Source organism: Lonchura striata, chromosome 8 (assembly GCF_046129695.1).
Source record: "Lonchura striata isolate bLonStr1 chromosome 8, bLonStr1.mat, whole genome shotgun sequence".
Lineage (NCBI taxonomy): Eukaryota > Metazoa > Chordata > Aves > Passeriformes > Estrildidae > Lonchura > Lonchura striata.
The window spans coordinates 20,352,040-20,366,883 of NC_134610.1; the positions used below are offsets into that span (position 1 = coordinate 20,352,040).

At 36.1% G+C, this 14,844-nt stretch overlaps 1 long non-coding RNA gene across 2 annotated transcripts in view; it reads right to left on the reverse strand.

The window, feature by feature from the left end:
- The window catches only part of LOC110482849 (uncharacterized), a 33,159-nt gene extending 18,330 nt beyond the window's left edge, over positions 1–14,829 (reverse strand). For both annotated transcript variants that reach the window (XR_002467466.3, XR_002467467.3), the window contains exons 1-2: positions 14,065–14,829; positions 9,317–9,419 (exon numbers count right to left, since the gene is read on the reverse strand). This is a non-coding gene — a long non-coding RNA (uncharacterized LOC110482849). The remainder of the gene's footprint in view (positions 1–9,316; positions 9,420–14,064) is intronic.
- Positions 14,830–14,844: the final 15 nt, after the last annotated feature.

A 14,844-nucleotide genomic window follows, 5' to 3' on the forward strand; every position in this document is an offset into this window, starting at 1 on the left:
AGTAGTGGATGGAACTCTTGTAACTTACAATACACGTATTTACACTGTGTTATGATATGAGCAACTTATCTCTCTAAGACTAGTGGGCAGTAATGAGGGGTAAACTATTAATCAGGTAGAAATTCGAGTAGATGACAACTATTCCAGGCAATTCAGCTAAGAGAAGAGAAGAGGTAATGTTGAGAAAATTTAGTTACTCCTATATACAAATCAGAAACCTAAAAAAATTACAGGGCCCCAGCAAACTCTTACAGAAGAAGCAGAAACAATGGGTATAAATTTCAACAAGCTCAGTTATGTTCACCAAATGTACTCATAATACAGCTTCAGCCAATATATGTTAGCATGGGGCTTGAATTTACAGCTGAGTCCATGGCCACTTAGACCAACTACTCATTAGCTCTCAAATTCCATATTTTGCTGGTCACCAAGCCATGTCATAGTTGCAAATACAGCTGTCAGATAAAAGTTTTGAAAATGTTTGCAATTTGTAGTTCAATTTTCACATGCTTTTCATTCCAACAAAATAAATAAATCCATTGAGTAGTATTCAAATTCTGCAGGATAAAATAAAATATTAGTGTGATTAATAGTGTGATGGTCTTTTTTGTGGCAGATGATGCTGCTCATCTGTGTACACGAGCAGTAATCCACTAGGTGGCAAGCACTACCAAAACAGCCTTTGGCAGATGCAAGACCAGCCTTACTTTTAGCTGATACAGTATGATGAGTCTGCCTCAAAACAAAAGCACAGTCATGTCCGAATTTATATATTTACTTCTCTTTAAGGGCCCACTCAGAACACAGTATTTCTTCATCCCATTTCTTCATCTTAATTGTGCTCCACTTTGGAGCTTTTAAACTTCTGTTTGTAACTTTTGTGCAAATACAAGCTTAGTTAAAAGACACAACAAGATCAGAAAAGCATGAAAGTTTAGGGATAAGCTCATATACAATATATGAAAGTAGCATGAATAAGAAAAAAACAGGAATTTCCAGTAATTTTTACCATTTGACCTGGCAGTAAAAAAAAAAAAAAAAAAAAACCTGATCCTAAAAAGTAAACATGAGTGCCAATTTCAAATAATAAAGTACATTCTGCCATCAGATACATGCTAACAGCTTCTGTTCATAATTTAATCCTTTGTGGATACTGGCTTGTTTTCTGATGATGTTTTCTGATCTATTCCATTGAACAGACTAGTTTCAGTACAACTGAAAGCTATTTTTTACATTGTATGCTACTGCTATTGCTTGATCTTACTTGCTTACTCATTCTGTCAGTCTACACTAGAAGTTATTGTGTCTCCTACTAGTACTGATGTAGACAAGGCACCGTGGTTTTTCACAAAGCTTGCTATTCATGCTTAGGTCAATAAAGTGGCAAAATTAATGTAATTCTGATTCTCCAGGACATTGTTCTGACTATTGGATCTAGAAGAAACATTAATTTAAAATACCCTAGCAATTCAGCTTGAATGCTTGATCTTTTTGTTAAAAATAGCAATTGCTGTTGCAGTTAAGGAACAGCTCATACATCACTGTGGCAATGGAAGCACTAATATTGTCTGGCTCCTATTTCTGATCAGATGTAGAGAAGGAGATTAAAAATTTTCATGACTGTTTAAAAGCAAATTTATAAGAAAATTTATATGACTGGTTCATTGCTGTGATTACTGCATTGGTAATGAGGAATTTGAACAAAAGTTCATTAAGGCATAGCCTCTGTAATAATTTTAGTCTGTTTCAAATGCAAGGCTGCCAATGGACAGTAATGACCCTGAACATAATAATAAGTCTAAATGGCCCTTACCAGCCTCACCTGGGAGCCTCAACCCCCACACTCCTGCTCATGACTCCAGGGCCTTTAACCCCGCTCCACCTGGGTGTTCCAGTGCTTGCCTGCATCCCCTTGGACCTGACTTCCTGGCCTGATTTCTGCCTGGTCCCATCATCCTGCACCTGAGTCACCACAGGACTCTGACCCTCAGTAGGTTGGGTTATGATCTGTGGATTGACTTTCCAGCATAACTGCCAACCTGCTGCAGCAGCTGAACCTGCTTGCTATTTCCTGCAATTCGTGCCTGCCTGCTGCCTGCCATTCCTCATTGCACCCTGCCAGGAATGTTCTTGCAGCCTGTACTGTGAACTGGGTAGATCAGTCTTCATGAAGTATTTGCTGTAGACAGACAGTGGCTTCCCCATTTATAACTATGTCTTCTTTTCATATTATTTTATGGAAATACTTTGCTTAAAAAGCCTTAATATTTTAGTTATAATCAAAAAATAATGGATGAGGTGCATGGAGTGAACAAAGATGTTTGCTCAACAACAATAAAACACCTTTTCTTTCTGCATTTCCAATTATACTGAATGATACCATAATTTCACAGGTCTCCATACCTAACAAGAGTAGCAGCACGAAATATCCATTTCCATGTAGAAAAGTATACTTTTTTAAAAATCTGCAGCAATGTGAAATCAGAGATAAATCTTGTCCTCACTTTATTGCATACTGTAAGCAGAAGTTGTAAGAGCCTAGTGAAACAGAACTACAGCAGATCTCAAAATGCTGCAGTAGAAGTTTTCCTAGCTTTTTGGTCTGTACTGACAATTATGCAGCTAGTGACTGGAAAAAAACTCTGCAGCTCCGAAAAGAAGGCGCTGTTTGTTATATATGGATTTGGATGAACCCCTCTCTGCTACCAAGCAGCAGAAACCCGATGATGGCACTGCAAAAGCCTAGGAAGAATTTGCCTATCCATGAGACTGCAACTGTATAACCAAAAGCACTATTGAGTAAACGAGTTTACATATGGACCTAAGCACTGCTCTCCTCCTCAAATAAATGAAAGAAAATTGACAGGCAATACAGACAGTCAGCAATTCCCACATACAACAACTGTTCAAAATTCCTCCACAGAGTTACTTCACTTGGAAAAAAAGGGTATCTTTAAGTAAGAATTGCTTCCGGAGTTTTTAGCTGAGTTCAGGGAAAGGAGAGTTCCCTGTTACTCCAGTCTCTGACTGCACTTGTACTACATTTTTACCTGCTTTTAATATGAAGTCAAATACTCTGGCACAGAATCACACACAGAGTGCTTTTGATTTCTTCCTTTGTAAGCCTAAGTCAGCCATCATGGAGTCTTGCATACTCTGAACCTCTTTTTATTTTCAATTGTAATTCAGACACTAGCTATAGGAAACTCTATCAAGAAACATACACATGGTTTGAGCTCATCACAGCAATGCCTTGGTCTTCTTAAGTGAAGAGGTGACTACAATACTGTGAGAGTTCATTTCTGCACATTTTCCTACAAATTGTATTATTTTGCACTTTCTAACATTATGCTTTCCAAGCCACTGAGGTACATGTGCTTCATTCACTAATTAACATTTCCTTCTTATTCCAAACTCCTTTCTCCAGTTCTTCTGAAGACATTTTACTCCTATCTTTGTATTCCCTGAATCTCTGCTCTAGCAACAAAATATTTATATTTCTCAGTATATTTTCTCTGATTTAAAACCTAATCAATTTTTCATCCTGGAGAGGGTAGCTCACTTTAGTCCGAGTAGGACAGTTCCTCCTAATGCCTTAAAGGACTAATTCACTCTGAAGTAAACTCTTTGGAATGTAATAAATGTGTAATAAATGGTTACAAAGACATTTTGTACATCAGCCCAATAAGTACAAGTTCAAATTATATCGCAAACCCGACTCTCAGTTTTATTACATTGTTGCCATGTTTATGATAGTTATTTTCAATATACTTAGTGCTCCTTTGCCTATTTCTAAACATTTTAAACATCCCTAAGCAAATAATAACAGTAACAAAAAATACCTTGGGGTTTTGATCTAAAATTTTGAATTCTCAATTAAAAATATTTTTGTGGCTTTAGAGTCAGTCTGTAGATAAAATACATAATATTAATTCCACCAGCTACATCAAACAATTTTTGGTTACTCTGTAATTTCAGATCTGAGTCATTTTGAGAGAAGACAGCTTGTGTAGCCTTTATGCAAAACACTAGGAAAAGCAGAAATTTCAATTTGTTCTCTTTATATATTTGTTTATTCAGAAATAAGCTTTGAAATAAAGGGCTTTGAAAGGCTGCCTGAATAATGAGTTGTCATTCTTTGAAGGCATATTATCTTTAAAAAGACAAGAAAACCTGAGGGTTTCTAATGAGTAGAACCCTTTATTTTTGAAAGAAAATAAATTGAAGAGTTTGAAAAGATTTTTTTCATGTAGGTTTTTTTTTTTCCTCCTCCTGGAGCTGCCTGTTGCTCTTATGTGGAAGCTTCCCGCTGATCTGACTTTTTATTCTGCTGTGAGACTGATGCCAAGATTTATGATTGCTGTGGATAGGAACTGGATTTAGCATAAGGAAGATAACTGCTTTTCCCCTAGGGAGAGGCAGAAAAGGGAAAGACAGAGTGGGGCACGTAGACAATAATATCTGAAGCTATAGTCTTGATCAATTATTTTATTCATCCTCTATTTTAGATTATGCTGCAACTAGTAAAAGGCAAGAAAGCAATTGGTCTCAAGCCAGGAACACAGATAAGCAAGGAAACTATTTGTGGTTTCATGCAAATGTCCAACTATAATGGAAGCAATGCACAGTTTTTATATAGAAGTGGTGCCCTTTGTAATTTAAGTGTAATTAACAAAAACTCTCATCAGAATCTGTCAGGCAGAGATTTGCCTTCTCACAGTGTCCTTCAGCAGAGAGAAAAGGGCAATTGTAGAATTGTGCATCATTACAATTATTTTAGCAATTAATTGTCTGTATAGTCCTTTGCACATTCTACAGTTTTTAATTAACTTCTCTAGACATTTAAATGGGTAAAGATTTTTGCTTATAAGGCAGACTTGTGCACTTGAAATCATTTAAATCCAGTTGGCAGACAGTTGTCTTCTGTTAACCCACAGTGACCACAGAAAATGCAATTTTTTGAGATACTGGAAAAAGTTTGCATCAAAATGCAGGGAACTTCCCAAGCAAGGTGAGACTCCACAGTAAGTACACAATAAATACTGAGGGCAGAAGGCAGTTAGAGGGATTTTGGCACTGAGAGGGTATAGGTTTTCAAATGTAATTATTAACAGGTACTTTAGTTCATTTCAGTAATTTTTCTAATTAAATAATATACACCTAATAAATAGAATTTAATACCGTAATTGAACGAAAAACAAGTATTATGTACTTGGTCCAAAAGTTTAAATTCAATAACTGGAAGATAGTATCATATTACTGAGGTAAATATCCTGGAGTTCCTGAACTAGATCTATTTAACAGAAAAATAGGTAAGAATTAATTTTGTTGCCTTTTCCTTCAATTAGTTACATAAACAACAGTTCATTCTGACACTTAAATCAGATTTTCCAACTACAACAACTGATTTTATGGTCTCGTACTTTTTGATTGCAAATTTATGATTATGTCATGGAACTCAATACTTAACAAAAACTGATCCTATAAGTTAAGTCATGCCTGTTGCAGTGCTGCCTCTGCTACTAGCAAATAGCATATCTGAGATACTGAGTTACCATCTGCAAATCCGCAAATGGCATTTCTTGAAATAAAGTGTCATCTTAGGGCCACTGATTATAATTGTTCAGTATTTTTGCATTTGCTAAAGATTACCTCTAATATCAGTATCTCTTGAATGAAAGTTTTAGTAAAGTATCAAATTTGGGGTGTATGGACAAGCTTCCTGGAGTTTACAAGTTTACCTGAGCACCCAACATCTTAGTGAACTCCTGAGACTACGGAGTCTCTATTGAGACTCCCCTGAATACAGAATTAATTTGAAGATAAACCTAATAACCTGATTCAAAACTACAATATTACCATGAGGGCTATGGTACACTCATTATCATTTATCTACCTTCGAGAAGAGTTTATTTTCTTTGCAAATCATGGCAAATTTAGACTTGGTTTAGGGTTTTACATTTTGCTCTCCTGCTTTTAGAGTGGAGTGTTGACACAGAGTTTCCTTGTTTCAAAGACTCAGAATTTTTTTTTACTATTTGACTTTACACATTTGACTTTAATTTCTCTTATATGAGGAGGGAACAAGAAATGCCTTATTTCTTCCCTCCCTGTTTCCCATGGCTGGCTAATGAGATTTCTAACAATGAAATTCAGAGCAAGAAGTCTTGCCAGGAAGATCAGAAAGTGTAAAGTACTGCCTCTGTGAACAATTCTGATCTGCTTCAAATCAAAAGTCATAGGTCTTAGTTAATAACTCCTAGATCAGATATTGTGCATAAGAATACAGGAAAAATAGCAATTAAAGAATTTAGATAGGATAGAATATTCCTCTTACCCTAGATATATTGTTCCAAAATATAATTAATACAATTTCTGAAGTACATAATTAATATATTAATCTGCCTTCCATTTTGGAATGATTTTATGGATTGGATTTTATGCTTTTATCTAATAACTAAAGGATCCTCTACTCCTAGCTGTTTTCCTTCTATATACATATTCATAATTATGATTAATTATATTTTTTTATGAAGCTAAATGTGGAGTCTGCATATCAAGCAGCTTGACTGCTCATTCTTCTGCCCAAAATGAAAGAACCCACCTAACAAAATCGATTTCACAGAGCATCACTGTACACCCTTCCACGGAGCTATAACCAGCCTTGGGTTTGCCTCTGCTAGCTCAAACTGTTACCATGTTCATTGTGTTCCAACAGGGTCCAGCAGGCTCAATACAGAGACAGAGCAAGTTCACATTTATTCCTACAGAATACAATATAAAACTACCCTATACATGGTGGCTTTAGGACTTCTTTGGAATAGATTTGCTCACATAGATTGACTTCAACTGATTTCTATCACTGAAGGTCTAGGGGGATCAAGCCTACAGAAGTGACTGTAAATCCACCCAAAGATAAAATTATGAATACTTCTTTGTTGCTTGAAATAAGGAAAACTCTTATCTAGACAGTGTGTTTAACATTCCACAAATCAATACGGTTTATACAGTGTTATCACACACACACACTCAGCCATTTATTATAGAACAAACAAAAAGAAAAATCTTTCTATTTCACTAGGTCAAGAAGCACTGGCAGAGATGTGTTTCAATTCATTGCAGTGTCACCTGAAATCTAGCTTTCATAAACATGAAGCTTCCTTTCCAGATATACAACCAAATCACATTGAATTTGATCACAGAGAGCTCATCCAATTAGTTTTCATTGACTTAAATATGTGCTTATGTTTCTTGTTGTTGTCAGTTTTACAACAGTGTTTTTTATTCAAGATTGGCAAAAACAATTTAACCATATCTTAACTGGACTTGGCTGCACAGTTCTGGTTGCTGGCAGATCCTGCTAAAATCTCTTGATTCTACATAATTTTGTGTATGATAAACCCTAATCCACTATCTTTATGCAGTTTACAAAGGATCAAATCAAAATCAAGTTAAGAAAGCTTGCAAAATGAATCAATGAACAGTGTTTAAGAGAGAACTGAGTTTCTAAAATAAATTTAAAAATGTGTCACAGGTTTCCTGATGGTATGAGAAGTCTAACACAATGTAGTACGCTTTCCATCTGAATGTGTGGCAGGAAAAATACAAAAGACAAAGTTAAAAAAAAACAGTAAAATGTGAAGTATTGATTCTACAGATCACATTACCTCTCAAGTTCAGAGACAGAATCTCATATGCAACCCTTTTCCAAACAAAACAGGCATCCTAGTAAAAGATAGTTGTGTGGTCTAGCATGATGTTCTAGGAGTTGTTTGAGATATATGTAATATACATAGGATGTTCCTGCATCAATATATTCTAGCATCATGGTTTTGGCAGACCCTTCACTACAAAACCAGCTCTAATTTGTACCTAACATCTTTATTCAGCAGTCTCAGAAGCTCATCCTGCACACTTCCCCAGTGCCCTGCCACCTAGTTTTGTACACCTAGCTATCTTTCTGTTACTTGCTTGGCATAGTATCTTTTCACTTCAAGCTAAGTACAGAACAAAATATTTCTCCTTAAATGCTTATCCTCTCTCTTTTTCTGTGGATAGCCTGCACACTTGATAGCATTCTGTTTACCTTTCAAGCTGTTTCAGAGCATAACAACATTTTTGGTCTAATTTTAGAACCTTAATCAGAATTTATTTCTTGCATTCACATGCAAAACAATACAAAGAGAACCTCACTGTACCTTTAAAAACTCAGAACACCAAGGTTTGATCAGAATTCTGAAAGAAGTCATTTAAAAATGGAAATCTGGGAAACACTTACTTTTAAGCACTACAGTACAGAGCAGAGATTTTTGGCATACTGATGACAGAATCTGCAGAGTCCCTTTTAGCTCTCTGGGGAGTCCTACAAATTTGAGATGCAGTAGTCCATGGTTCAATTACTTGCTGGAATGGATTCTCCACAAGTAGGGATAATCCTTCATTTGATGCTTACTCACTTGGACACATTTCTGTATTCCATATTGGCCATTCCAGGCTTTGCAATGCTTATTTTTTCTTCCCAGAATGTGTTTCCACATTAGCTGATATTATTACACTTATTTGGTTGAAATGGCACTTTTCTTTTATGAACTTCTCATTAGCTTAAAATAACTTTTCTAAGCAATTATCTCTAGACCAATACTTATCATGCTTGTTCTCAGGCTGTCACATTTTTTTCCATTTTTAGTTTGAAGAGAACCACTCAGTAGTTTCTGAGGATCAGACTTTCAACTATATACAGATACAGTTGGTTTCATTAAATACTTATCAAATGCAGTAGTTCCTTATTTTTATTATTTAAAAAATACTTTCCCTCCTAATTATAATACCCCTCAAACACCACTTTTAATTTTTTTCTATTTTGAAATTCCTTCTGAAGTTTATATTCTCTCTGGTTTTGTAACAGCTTTAAGGTATTCGGAGCATCTTTTGCTTGACTCAGTATCTGAGTTTATTAAATAAAATAAATTACAACCTCAGTATCCTTACTATAAGAATTATGCATAAGGTAACATGCATACCATATGAAGTATTGCTATGTTACCTATATTACATAATTTTAGTTTAGATAAAAATTGTGATAATAAATATGCTGTCTCATATCTAGGTAAAATACAGCTTAATTGCAAATTACAAAACACAAAATAGATGTTAGTGCTGTAATTTTAAACCCATAAAAGCAGTACAACTATCTAAGATTTCAAAAGAATATGTTCTAGTTAAATAGAGCACAGTGAAGCACACGTTATCACCTCATGGTGATACAGATAAATATACACTTCACAATAATGCTGTTTAAGGAAACAGGTTATAGCACCTGAATGACAGCAGATGAGGATGGCAGAAATGGAGAAATTATCTTGATGCAAATCTTTTGCTGTACCACCTGCCAGCTTATGCCATGTACTCTTCAGGATCTCCTGTGGACAATGAAAAATTCAAAATTAATACAAATCAGAACAAGCCATAGTCTTTTTACACTAAATACTCTTTAATCTTCCTTAATAATTATATTTTTGGTATCCACTATTACTGAACTTTAGTTGGTTAAGAAATTTCTAAAAGCATTTTCAACATTTTCTTAGCAGACACTAAATCAGAATTTCCAATTGCTACAATATCACATAAAAAGTCTATTTTAAATTAATTTTAGTCCATGTCCTGACAGAGCAATTTCTCATTGCTCAACTTCCTAGTACCAGCACTGTTCTTTGCAGTGCAGAAGCAATTCAAAACACACGGAGTCACATCAGCATTCTGTCGAATCCTACATTTTCTAACAAATAAAACAAGGTGGTTTGACAATCACAGATATTGCTTAATCTTTCTGGATAAATGAAAGCCAGTAAATCTAAGCATTGTATTTAATTTTGCACAATAATGTGGGATTTATTTTAATAAAATGAAATCTAAGGCCTAATTGATTGGTTTCGATCTGTAATTTAGAGAAAGATTTTCAAAGGCATGAAAGCCTATTAAGAACACATTTAATTGATTTTGGGGGGTTTTGATGCAGCATTTACTGCAGCCAGCAGTGAAATTTCCATTGATTTAAATAAGAACAGGTTCAAACCTGCAGAGATCTAGCTGCTATTTATGCATTGCACAGTAGCCCCTCCATAGCTAGAGATTTCTTCCCTTTGTTTTTGTAAAAATAATCTACATGCTTTTGTACATACACTCAGTACAATTTACTTTGTATTAAAAAACCAAAAAAACTCATATTTCCAAAGGTATTGGAAGTTTTAACACTGAAGAGTGAACACAGTGCAACTGCCATTCAGTTTTATGCTGCCTCTCTTCACCATAGTCAATGGCATTATTTATGAGTAAAACAACCAAAATGTTGAATATGTAGTTTAGTTACTATATATTAAGAAGATTACTCAAACAAGTTTGAGTAATTATACATAGAACTATTGTGTTACTGCTGCAAAAGTGAGGGAGATGTTATGAAATACTAAATTCTATCAATAAATTAAATATTGATTTTATTCTGGTTTATTTAGCAAAGAAATGCAACTGAATATTTTTTAAATATTCCTGTCTAAGAAATAAGACTTTTCAGAGAATTGTCTCACTGATATGTGCAAAGATCAAAAAGAGGTGGTAGTGTTAGCATCCCAAATTAATTTAAATGAAACAGTAAGATAATTAGGTGCACAGTCTTATGTTCAATGCAGTAAAGGATCAATTTCATCTAAAGGCAAGTGGAGTGTACACTATATCATCTGATCCAAAGGAGTGACCTTCTTGATTCAAATGCAAAATGCCTGTGCCTATTGCAGATGGAACTTACCAGGACAAAATGTTCAATAGAAAGATTACATTTCCACTGGGGCAGAAAGGTATTTGTCAGTGTCTCATTACAGCTTTGATACAAACATCTTGGATTTCAATTAGCTTTGAGATAGAACAATAATCCAGCTTTGAAACTACAGACAAACCTTTGCTTCTTACACCATTATATGTGGGGTTTTGTTTCATTTGCAATAAGATATTGTAAGATTTCCAAAAGAAATAAATAGAAGTAAATAACATTTCAGCCATTTTAATGTCAGCAGTGTCACTGATTGTCTGTCTGATAACTTTGCACTAGGAGGTGAGGGTGACATAATTTACATTTTTTTCCAGCATAAATGAAAAGTGCTGAATTCTTTGAACCATAAGTGTCCCATCAGTTCTTCTACCCTCACTGTCCACCGCCTGTCATTAACATAGCATATCCACTCTGATGATTTTGATCCTTTTCTACGAAAAGTAGTTTGCCTTCCCCATAGAAATAAAGATGAAATTTGCTTTAGTGAATATCAGGAGTTCAAACAACAGCCCATAAAAATTTCCACCCTATCAAGGTCATGTTTTAGCTTCACAAATTTAGAGCTTGCCTTCACTTAAAATGCTTACTTCTAAATACTGTTTGGTATTTAAGAAAACTTGTTTCTTTTGAATTGATCATGGGACTAAGAGAAGGAAGGGCAATTTTGAACCATCAATTGAATATCTGTGACTGATCTTGAGTTAACTCCTCTAAAACTCTGTATAGTATTTGTCACCTTTACTTCACACTTGTGTCACAAGGATAATTCTGTCAGCTTCTGAAATGTGGCAGGAAGAAAAGCTGAGAAACAACATAGGTATGATTCAGTTGCTGATTTCCTTGTTAGGAAGAAAGTGTGAACTATTCCCTGCAGATATGATTTTAATAACACTCCAAATTATATATGGTGCCTTCCACTCAAAAGGCTTCTTTTCAAATATCAAATCACATAGCTTTAGCAGTAAGGAATATTGCTATTGAAATTAGGATACTAATTTGACACATTAAGCAACTAAGACTAAGAGAAAATAAAGATATGTTTGTAATCTGGTAACCAGTGACACAAACTACCCAGAGCAAAACACTTCTTTTCCTCCTGTGATATCAAGGTGAAAAAGACAAGACTTAAGTTACTTGACCCCACAATTCCAGAGCAAGAACAAGAGCTGGAGAAATGTTCCTTTTAAGATGAATTTTTTTTTTGTACTAGCAGAAAGCTTTTTTGGCTCAGAGAAAGAAATGCTACAAAATGCTATATTTATTACTAAACATAAAAATTAAACCCCGAAAATTACAAAATCTCATGGATCTGAATTATTTTACTTCCTCTTGGATTCCTAATTGTTGTCATAAATACATCACAACAGTGATCAGTATCTGTCTGTGGACATATACTATGAATTAAGCATATAGAACAGATGTTTTACATCACTCCTGAATTGCAGCCATCTTTCGTATAACAAATAGTGAAATTTTTCTATAACTATATGAAATTAAAAATAATTTTTGTGATTAATGATAGTATTGCTTGAATATCACACACTTCCACTGACTTCAAAACCAATCATAAATACATTTTGCTCCTACAAACATGTCTGTAAATGTGTTGGAGCTTGCTAGCATTAGAGGCATACACAAAAGTAACAAAAATAATGTTGTTTCTTTCTTGCCATATTGCTATAAAAAATTAAACAGATTAGACCATGCCATGTCTATGTAACAGAACAAAAACTACCAAATTATATGAGTAGATTTATTCCAGAAGAATATATGTATGTATGTGTGTGTGTGTGAACTTGTATAGACCTAAGCATCCATGTTTCCCATGACATATGGTTTTCAGAGTCAAGAAATCCAAATTTTTCTTCAATAAATGCTTTTAACCACAGGTATCATCACCACAGGTCTTGACAGATGGCAGTGTTCATCTTTCCATTGGGTCAAATCTTGCCATCTCCTTTCTGCTCAAGTGCTTTGTAAATATGGAGCTTGGCTTCTGCTAGTAATAAATGCATTTTCAATTATCTACTGCCTTACAACTTATGTTAAAAGTAAAGATTTAAGCTCAGAAGTAGGAAATATAGTGAGAAAAATTTTATATGAAAAATTGATGCTTATGTCTTTGCTTCATTAATTTAACTGCACTCTGAATGCATGTAATTTTTCAGAGCTTCTTCCAACACATTGGCAAGTTTCTTATGAAAGAACCAGAAGAGGAACAAATTCTATTTTCATTTTCAGTAAAATGACTCCATGGCTGCAGTCTTTATTGAATAGATCTGACTGATGCTGTGAGTCAGTGACTCAACTAAGCTCCTAACAATGTGAAAATACTAACATTTAACTGTTAGAGCTAACAGTTACAATAGGAAAAGAAGTGCACACTTTCTGTCTCCTTATTTAGCCTCTGATCTTTCTGGCTAGTAATGCTAACATAATCCATACAACAGGAATCTGTTATCATCTTAACAAATATTCAAGTATTCTCCTCTCTTGACAACTACACAGACCTCCATAATGGTCAGTGGAAGACAGGTGCACAAACTGAGGGCAGAATATAGCTTAGCATACAATACATCTGAAAATAGCTCCTCTGGGCTGATCTCCTGGCAGTTCTCATACTCTTTCATGAAACCACTTGAACTAGTGCAGGTTTTGGTGAATTATAGTATCCATTAAGAAGCTCTCATTATCTCCTATCTTAACCACATAACAGAAAAAAATTGAGAGTGCAGACCACACTAAGGAAGAACTTTGAATTTTTCAACTGGTAAACCTATTTTCTACAGTGCTTGGTAGGGAATCACTCTCAGGTGCTGGACCATTCACTAATGTATATTTTGTGCTAAAGGTTACCAGACTGCAAAAGGATTCTCACGTCAGAAAGGACCCATCATTGATCATCACCTCATTTTGACATGACAGAAATGAAGTATGTCCATCTAGCAGGAGCAGGAAAGAGGGGAGAACTCTTATAAAATGTATGAAGGTTATTAAATTATCAGAAGCCATCTAAACAACAGAGGGTTTTTCTAAACTTTTTGAGATACAGTATAAACCCTGACTCACATGGAACTCTACAGTGGAGTAAATTATCAACACTGATTCCTGCAGCAATTGAAGTTTTCCTAGCAGCTACCCCAGCAAAGTACCAACCAACCTGTTCGGTTTATTATACCTAACAGGACTGCTACAGAGCCAGACTGCAAATGAAGCCTTTTTCCAGTGTTTGTCAATACACTCACCAGGCATAACTATTTGTAGATCCAGTCACTGCAAATAAATTATCCAAATTCTGTAATAGCAGAAAAATTAACCTGCTCTGGAGTTATTGCCTCCAAAAGCTTTGTTTCATAGGGTGTTGTGAACACACGCTCCGCTTGAACCACAACAATCTTCCCTGTAACTCTGCTTTGGTAAGCACAGTTCTGGCAGATCAGCAGGCCGGGGGACCCTGCACTTCACTGAGACACAAGTCAGTTGCCCACTAGCCCAGCGGTCACAGGATTTTGATACAGGTTTCCTCTGGACACAAATGACAATGTGCTTATTTATTTAGGACGAGTGTGAAACAGCAAAGTCACTTGCTACAGTCCGTTGCCGTATCAAAAGGCGGTGTGTAAGCTCACTCCTGCACGACGCCCGCGATGGGAACCGCCATGTCGCCAGGGCCGCCCAACACCGCCCACACGCCGTCTGCGGTGGCCATTTTGTCACCGGCCTGACGCTCGCACCGAATCAGGCTTTTATACTCCTTATCCCCGGGTCACTGCAAGGGTTATGGCTACCGGCCGCTCCGCGGTTAAAACCACTCAGTTCCATCAGCGTCCGCACAGACACGACTGGTTTTCACGCTCGGCTGCGGAAGGGGCCTAACGCGGATCGCCCCTCACGGTCCGGAAGCCGAAGCAGAAGCGAAGGCGCTGTCCCGCACAGGGATCCGCCTCGGCCCGCTCTGCCCTGCCGGGGCCGCTGCCGGGGCGCCCGTGAGGGGAGCCCGCCGCACATCTGTGGCCTGGGGCACG